At 50.0% G+C, this 6,167-nt stretch overlaps 1 long non-coding RNA gene across 1 annotated transcript; it reads right to left on the bottom strand.

Moving 5' to 3' along the window:
* Window positions 1-355: 355 nt before the first annotated feature.
* On the bottom strand, window positions 356-786 carry LOC134164778 (uncharacterized). The gene is made up of 2 exons (XR_009965260.1): window positions 660-786; window positions 356-514 (listed from the first exon to the last, which is right to left on the bottom strand). It is a non-coding gene; the product is annotated as an uncharacterized LOC134164778 (long non-coding RNA).
* Between the last annotated feature and the right edge of the window lie 5,381 nt (window positions 787-6,167).

Genomic DNA, 6,167 nt, shown 5'->3' with positions numbered 1-6,167 from the left:
CTGGAAGTGCTTTAAAGTCCCTTCCATAAAAAAAACATTTTCTGATTCTATGACTATAATTTTGCATACAGCTGTGGTCCAGCCAACCCCAGGGACTGGCACATCACTGTCCATGGCAGTTTCTATGCTGCCAAAAGCACATCCTTTCCGTGGCTTCGAAGTGCGGAGCGTCTGTCAGGACAGAAGGGCTTTTGGGGTTGCCACCAGTCTAGGTGGCACTTTGGGGATGCTTTTCCCAAAACATATCGGCCGGGGGGCTGAGGAGTCTCTGCAGCACAGAGCAGCCTAGGCTCCTGGTCCCAAGCTCTGGCTCAGTCCTTTACAACCCCTGCAACAGCAGGCAAGACAGCATCCATGTTTCAGCAGTTTATTGTGAGTTGGCCTGCCCAGTGGTGGTAGACCTGTGATGACTTCTCAGATCATGGGGCAGGCGGCAGCCAATGGCCAGGACACCCCCGCATGGGAGCAAGCTGGCAGAAAGATCAGTATCTCCTCCGTGATCGAGATTGGCGACCTGGTGGGGAACAGAGCTGGCCGTGAGCATGAGCTATGCACCCCGTTCCCTCCTCCTTGCCACCCCTCCATGGCCCAGAGCTGCGGTGCCCAGGACATCCTTGTGGTGCTTGGACACACAGGCTGACCCCTGCTGTCAGTCCCACCTCTGCGTCGTTTACTCTGGCTGTTGCGGCTCTGCCGGCGCCTGGAGACTCGTTGCCCCCGGCGGCTAGAGCGGCTTCTCCTCTGGCGCCTGGAACGGTATCCCCTCCGGCGGCTGCTCTGCCGGCGGATCGGAGGCGGCTGCCGCTCTGCTGGTACCTGGCCATGCTGCTTGCTGCTGTGCTTGACTATGCAGGGCTTTGCCACAGCCTGCACGAGATATAGCTGGGGGTGACTGTGACATGCAGTGACATCATATAGTTGGGTGGCGATGCAAAGGGAATCAGTGCACCCACCATCCACCCACCTATCCAAACCATTCCTAAGGTGGAGGAAGAGGGGCTTTGCCCCAGAAACCCTGCCCAGTGACATTCTCCAACGAGCAGTGAGTTGGAGAAAAAGCTCTCCCTGTTCCACCCCATGTTCAGAAACCAGATCTTGTGCAGGAGCTTGGCACCCCAAAGGCCCCTGCTCAGTCTCACATCCCAGGCACAGCCATGCTACTGAGCACAGCTGGCTCCCAGCGCTGCTGGATGATGCTGCTTCTTTCTTCAGTCTTTCAGGGAAAGAAAATCAAATTGAGTTGCCTTGCTCAGTGTCTTTCCAGCATCAGGAATATTCCCAGAGCAGGTTAAGTGCTTTGAAGTGCTTTAATAAAACTAAATGATCCTTGAGGATTTACAAACATTATAAATATTTTTGTGGAAATTAAGGTGAGGGAACATGCACATGAGATTGTGTTTCATGTAGAATGTGCCAAGGGGATCTCTTCCAGTAGGTTCCACAGTTACAAGTACCTTCTGATGGTCTGTTTCTTCTCACCCGCCTGTGCAGTGACACCTGAAAAAAAGGAGACCCCTGCGTCATGATGCAGGATGTGTTTACACAGACACTATTATCTCTGCTTCCAAGGTACTATGAGATGAAGAGGTCTTGGAACTTCTAGATGTGAAACACACTGTGAGACGGACGAGCTTATGCCCCTTGGTGCCATATCTCACCGCTGTTCAGCACGTCCTGCTGACCTCGAGAAAGGAATGACTTGATTGGGAAGAGTGAAACATATTGTGCAGAAATCCCCTCTAAAGGGCAATACTCGGTCCTGCCATGTGCTCCTGTTCCCAGGAACGGTCAGAACTTTGAGTGACTTGGTCTAGTAGAAGGTGTCCCTTGCTTGTTGCATAGGCTTGTTACTGGATGAACTATAAGGTCCCTTCCGACCCAAATCGTTCTCTCATTCTACGACAGCTGTTGTGGTGCCAACCCCAGCCACAAGTGCACCCTTGTCCATGGCAGGTTTTATGCTGGCAAAAGCACAAAACTTCTCCATGTCTTCCAAGTGTGGAGTGTCTGTTGGGACAGAAGGGCTTTTGGGGTTGCCACCAGTCTAGGTGGCACTTTGGGGATGCTTTTCCCAAAACATATCGGCCGGGGGGCTGAGGAGTCTCTGCAGCACAGAGCAGCCTAGGCTCCTGGTCCCAAGCTCTGGCTCAGTCCTTTACAACCCCTGCAACAGCAGGCAAGACAGCATCCATGTTTCAGCAGTTTATTGTGAGTTGGCCTGCCCAGTGGTGGTAGACCTGTGATGACTTCTCAGATCATGGGGCAGGCGGCAGCCAATGGCCAGGACACCCCCGCATGGGAGCAAGCTGGCAGAAAGATCAGTATCTCCTCCGTGATCGAGATTGGCGACCTGGTGGGGAACAGAGCTGGCCGTGAGCATGAGCTATGCACCCCGTTCCCTCCTCCTTGCCACCCCTCCATGGCCCAGAGCTGCGGTGCCCAGGACATCCTTGTGGTGCTTGGACACACAGGCTGACCCCTGCTGTCAGTCCCACCTCTGCGTCGTTTACTCTGGCTGTTGCGGCTCTGCCGGCGCCTGGAGACTCGTTGCCCCCGGCGGCTAGAGCGGCTTCTCCTCTGGCGCCTGGAACGGTATCCCCTCCGGCGGCTGCTCTGCCGGCGTCTGGATCGGAGGCGGCTGCCGCTCTGCTGGTACCTGGCCATGCTGCTTGCTGCTGTGCTTGACTATGCAGGGCTTTGCCACAGCCTGCACGAGATATAGCTGGGGGTGACTGTGACATGCAGTGACATCATATAGTTGGGTGGCGATGCAAAGGGAATCAGTGCACCCACCATCCACCCACCTATCCAAACCATTCCTAAGGTGGAGGAAGAGGGGCTTTGCCCCAGAAACCCTGCCCAGTGACATTCTCCAACGAGCAGTGAGTTGGAGAAAAAGCTCTCCCTGTTCCACCCCATGTTCAGAAACCAGATCTTGTGCAGGAGCTTGGCACCCCAAAGGCCCCTGCTCAGTCTCACATCCCAGGCACAGCCATGCTACTGAGCACAGCTGGCTCCCAGCGCTGCTGGATGATGCTGCTTCTTTCTTCAGTCTTTCAGGGAAAGAAAATCAAATTGAGTTGCCTTGCTCAGTGTCTTTCCAGCATCAGGAATATTCCCAGAGCAGGTTAAGTGCTTTGAAGTGCTTTAATAAAACTAAATGATCCTTGAGGATTTACAAACATTATAAATATTTTTGTGGAAATTAAGGTGAGGGAACATGCACATGAGATTGTGTTTCATGTAGAATGTGCCAAGGGGATCTCTTCCAGTAGGTTCCACAGTTACAAGTACCTTCTGATGGTCTGTTTCTTCTCACCCGCCTGTGCAGTGACACCTGAAAAAAAGGAGACCCCTGCGTCATGATGCAGGATGTGTTTACACAGACACTATTATCTCTGCTTCCAAGGTACTATGAGATGAAGAGGTCTTGGAACTTCTAGATGTGAAACACACTGTGAGACGGACGAGCTTATGCCCCTTGGTGCCATATCTCACCGCTGTTCAGCACGTCCTGCTGACCTCGAGAAAGGAATGACTTGATTGGGAAGAGTGAAACATATTGTGCAGAAATCCCCTCTAAAGGGCAATACTCGGTCCTGCCATGTGCTCCTGTTCCCAGGAACGGTCAGAACTTTGAGTGACTTGGTCTAGTAGAAGGTGTCCCTTGCTTGTTGCATAGGCTTGTTACTGGATGAACTATAAGGTCCCTTCCGACCCAAATCGTTCTCTCATTCTACGACAGCTGTTGTGGTGCCAACCCCAGCCACAAGTGCACCCTTGTCCATGGCAGGTTTTATGCTGGCAAAAGCACAAAACTTCTCCATGTCTTCCAAGTGTGGAGTGTCTGTTGGGACAGAAGGGCTTTTGGGGTTGCCACCAGTCTAGGTGGCACTTTGGGGATGCTTTTCCCAAAACATATCGGCCGGGGGGCTGAGGAGTCTCTGCAGCACAGAGCAGCCTAGGCTCCTGGTCCCAAGCTCTGGCTCAGTCCTTTACAACCCCTGCAACAGCAGGCAAGACAGCATCCATGTTTCAGCAGTTTATTGTGAGTTGGCCTGCCCAGCGGTGGTAGACCTGTGATGACTTCTCAGATCATGGGGCAGGCGGCAGCCAATGGCCAGGACACCCCCGCATGGGAGCAAGCTGGCAGAAAGATCAGTATCTCCTCCGTGATCGAGATTGGCGACCTGGTGGGGAACAGAGCTGGCCGTGAGCATGAGCTATGCACCCCGTTCCCTCCTCCTTGCCACCCCTCCATGGCCCAGAGCTGCGGTGCCCAGGACATCCTTGCGGTGCCCGTGGACACACATTGACCCCTGCAGTTACTCCCACCTCTGTGTTGCCTTCTCTGGTTGTAGCAGCTCTGCCGGCGCTTGGAGCAATTCTGCCTGCTGCAGCTAGATCAGAGTTTCTTCCGGCGCCTTGAGTGGTAGCCGCTCTGGTGTCTTTTCCTTTGGTATCTGCATTGCAGGCGGCTGCTCTGGTGGGTGGTGCTGCTCCGCTGGTACCTGGCCATGTTTTTTCCTTCTGTGCTTGGATTTGTGGGTTTCTGCAAAAGCCTTCAGAAGATTAAGGTTTGGGATGATAGTGATGTGCAATGACGTCATGGAGCTGGGTGATGATGCAAAGGCGATCAGTCCATCAGTCATCCATCCTTCCATCCATCCATTCATCAGTGCATCCTTCCACTGTTCAATCAACCCATCCTGAAGATGAATTACAAGTGGGTTTGCCCCACTCACCTTGCTCTGTGACATTATCTCACCACTGGTAATATGCGGACAAACTTCCCCCTATTCCTCCTCCATCTACCCAAACCAGACCTAACCGCAGGGTTCCGCTTCTTGAAAGGCTCTTACTCAGTCCTGCATCCAAAGCACAACCTTGGTAGTCCAAAGCACTACCGCTGCCCACTCCAGTTTAACTAAATGATGCTCTTTCTTCCTTCATCATTTTAGCAAAAGACAGCCAAACTGAGATGATTGCTCAGTGTCATCCCAGCATCAGGAATATTTCCAGAGCAGGTTCTTTTAAGTGTTTGAAGTGTTTTATAACAATAAATATTACTGGAGGCTTACAAACACTATTAATAGTTTTGTGGAAACTGTCTTTGCGGCTTCTTCCAGACACTGTCTTCTCTTTTTAAACGTGCCTCATATTATTCAAGAGTAGCTAGCATCCCTAGCCCCAAAGCATCTTTAGTTTATTTATCCAAATGGGCACATAATAAATATATTTAGACTTTGAGTCTTCATGTCATTGAAGGACACAAAAAGAGAAAAAAAGGAAGCACAAAAAGGCAGGATCAATATAAATATGGGTTCATTCAAGGTAAATTTGTTGGAGGAATCCCCTTGTAATTAAATACCATGCTTGCATTACGAGAATGCATGCGTGGGAAGATGCAGTGTGGGTGAGAATAGTTAGGCTGAGCAGATATGTCCTGATACAGGCATAACTGAGGCCAGATGGTGGTTAAGCATTCTTGTGTATCTTTTTATGCTTAGCTAGGTCACAAAGTAAACCTAGTATTGTTTAAATTTTCTTCAGCTTTTCATGGTTGAATTGTATTTGATTTTGTTAGAAAAAGAGTGAAATTTTACATTAAAATAATTATATAGAGCAACAGAAATGACTATATCTGAAAAGTTTTCGAATCCATAGTAGACTTCTGTATATTAAAAGAATGTTGTAACTTTGCTGTGGTAGCCTCAGCAGTAGAAACTAGCATAACAATGAGAAGGACACAGGATGTCTGGCCTAAGACCTTGTGGTTTAGAACAAGGAAGCTTTGTCTAACTGTGTGTCTTGATAATACAGACGTTCATAATTTTTGTATTGCTTACAAGGAAGCTTTGTCTAGAAATAGAAACCATGTATCTTAAGCAGCAGAAAATTTCATCTCTGCAATATTGGTAGCTTTGTGAAATCATTGCAACATAAAAGGACAAGCCAAGTGAAGAAGTGAGAATGCTGACATCCACATAATGGTTGGGGCCTGTCCAAAGAACAGAAAGGTGAAACGGAGAGGAAGACTCCTTACTTCATCGGGACGACCACCAGAGGGGGCTGCGCAAGCGCAGAAGAGGCTGATGTCGTAATGGACTAATAAAGTAATCCTTGATGCGTATGTATTAGTCAATGATGTAATCTGTGTTGAATAT

Source organism: Pezoporus occidentalis, unplaced genomic scaffold, assembly GCF_034315485.1.
Source record: "Pezoporus occidentalis ecotype Australia unplaced genomic scaffold, CSIRO_AGI_Poc_V1 ctg224, whole genome shotgun sequence".
Taxonomy (NCBI): Eukaryota; Metazoa; Chordata; class Aves; order Psittaciformes; family Psittacidae; genus Pezoporus; species Pezoporus occidentalis.
Note: the sequence above shows the minus strand (reverse complement) of the source record. Positions and strands in the feature narration are given on the sequence as shown.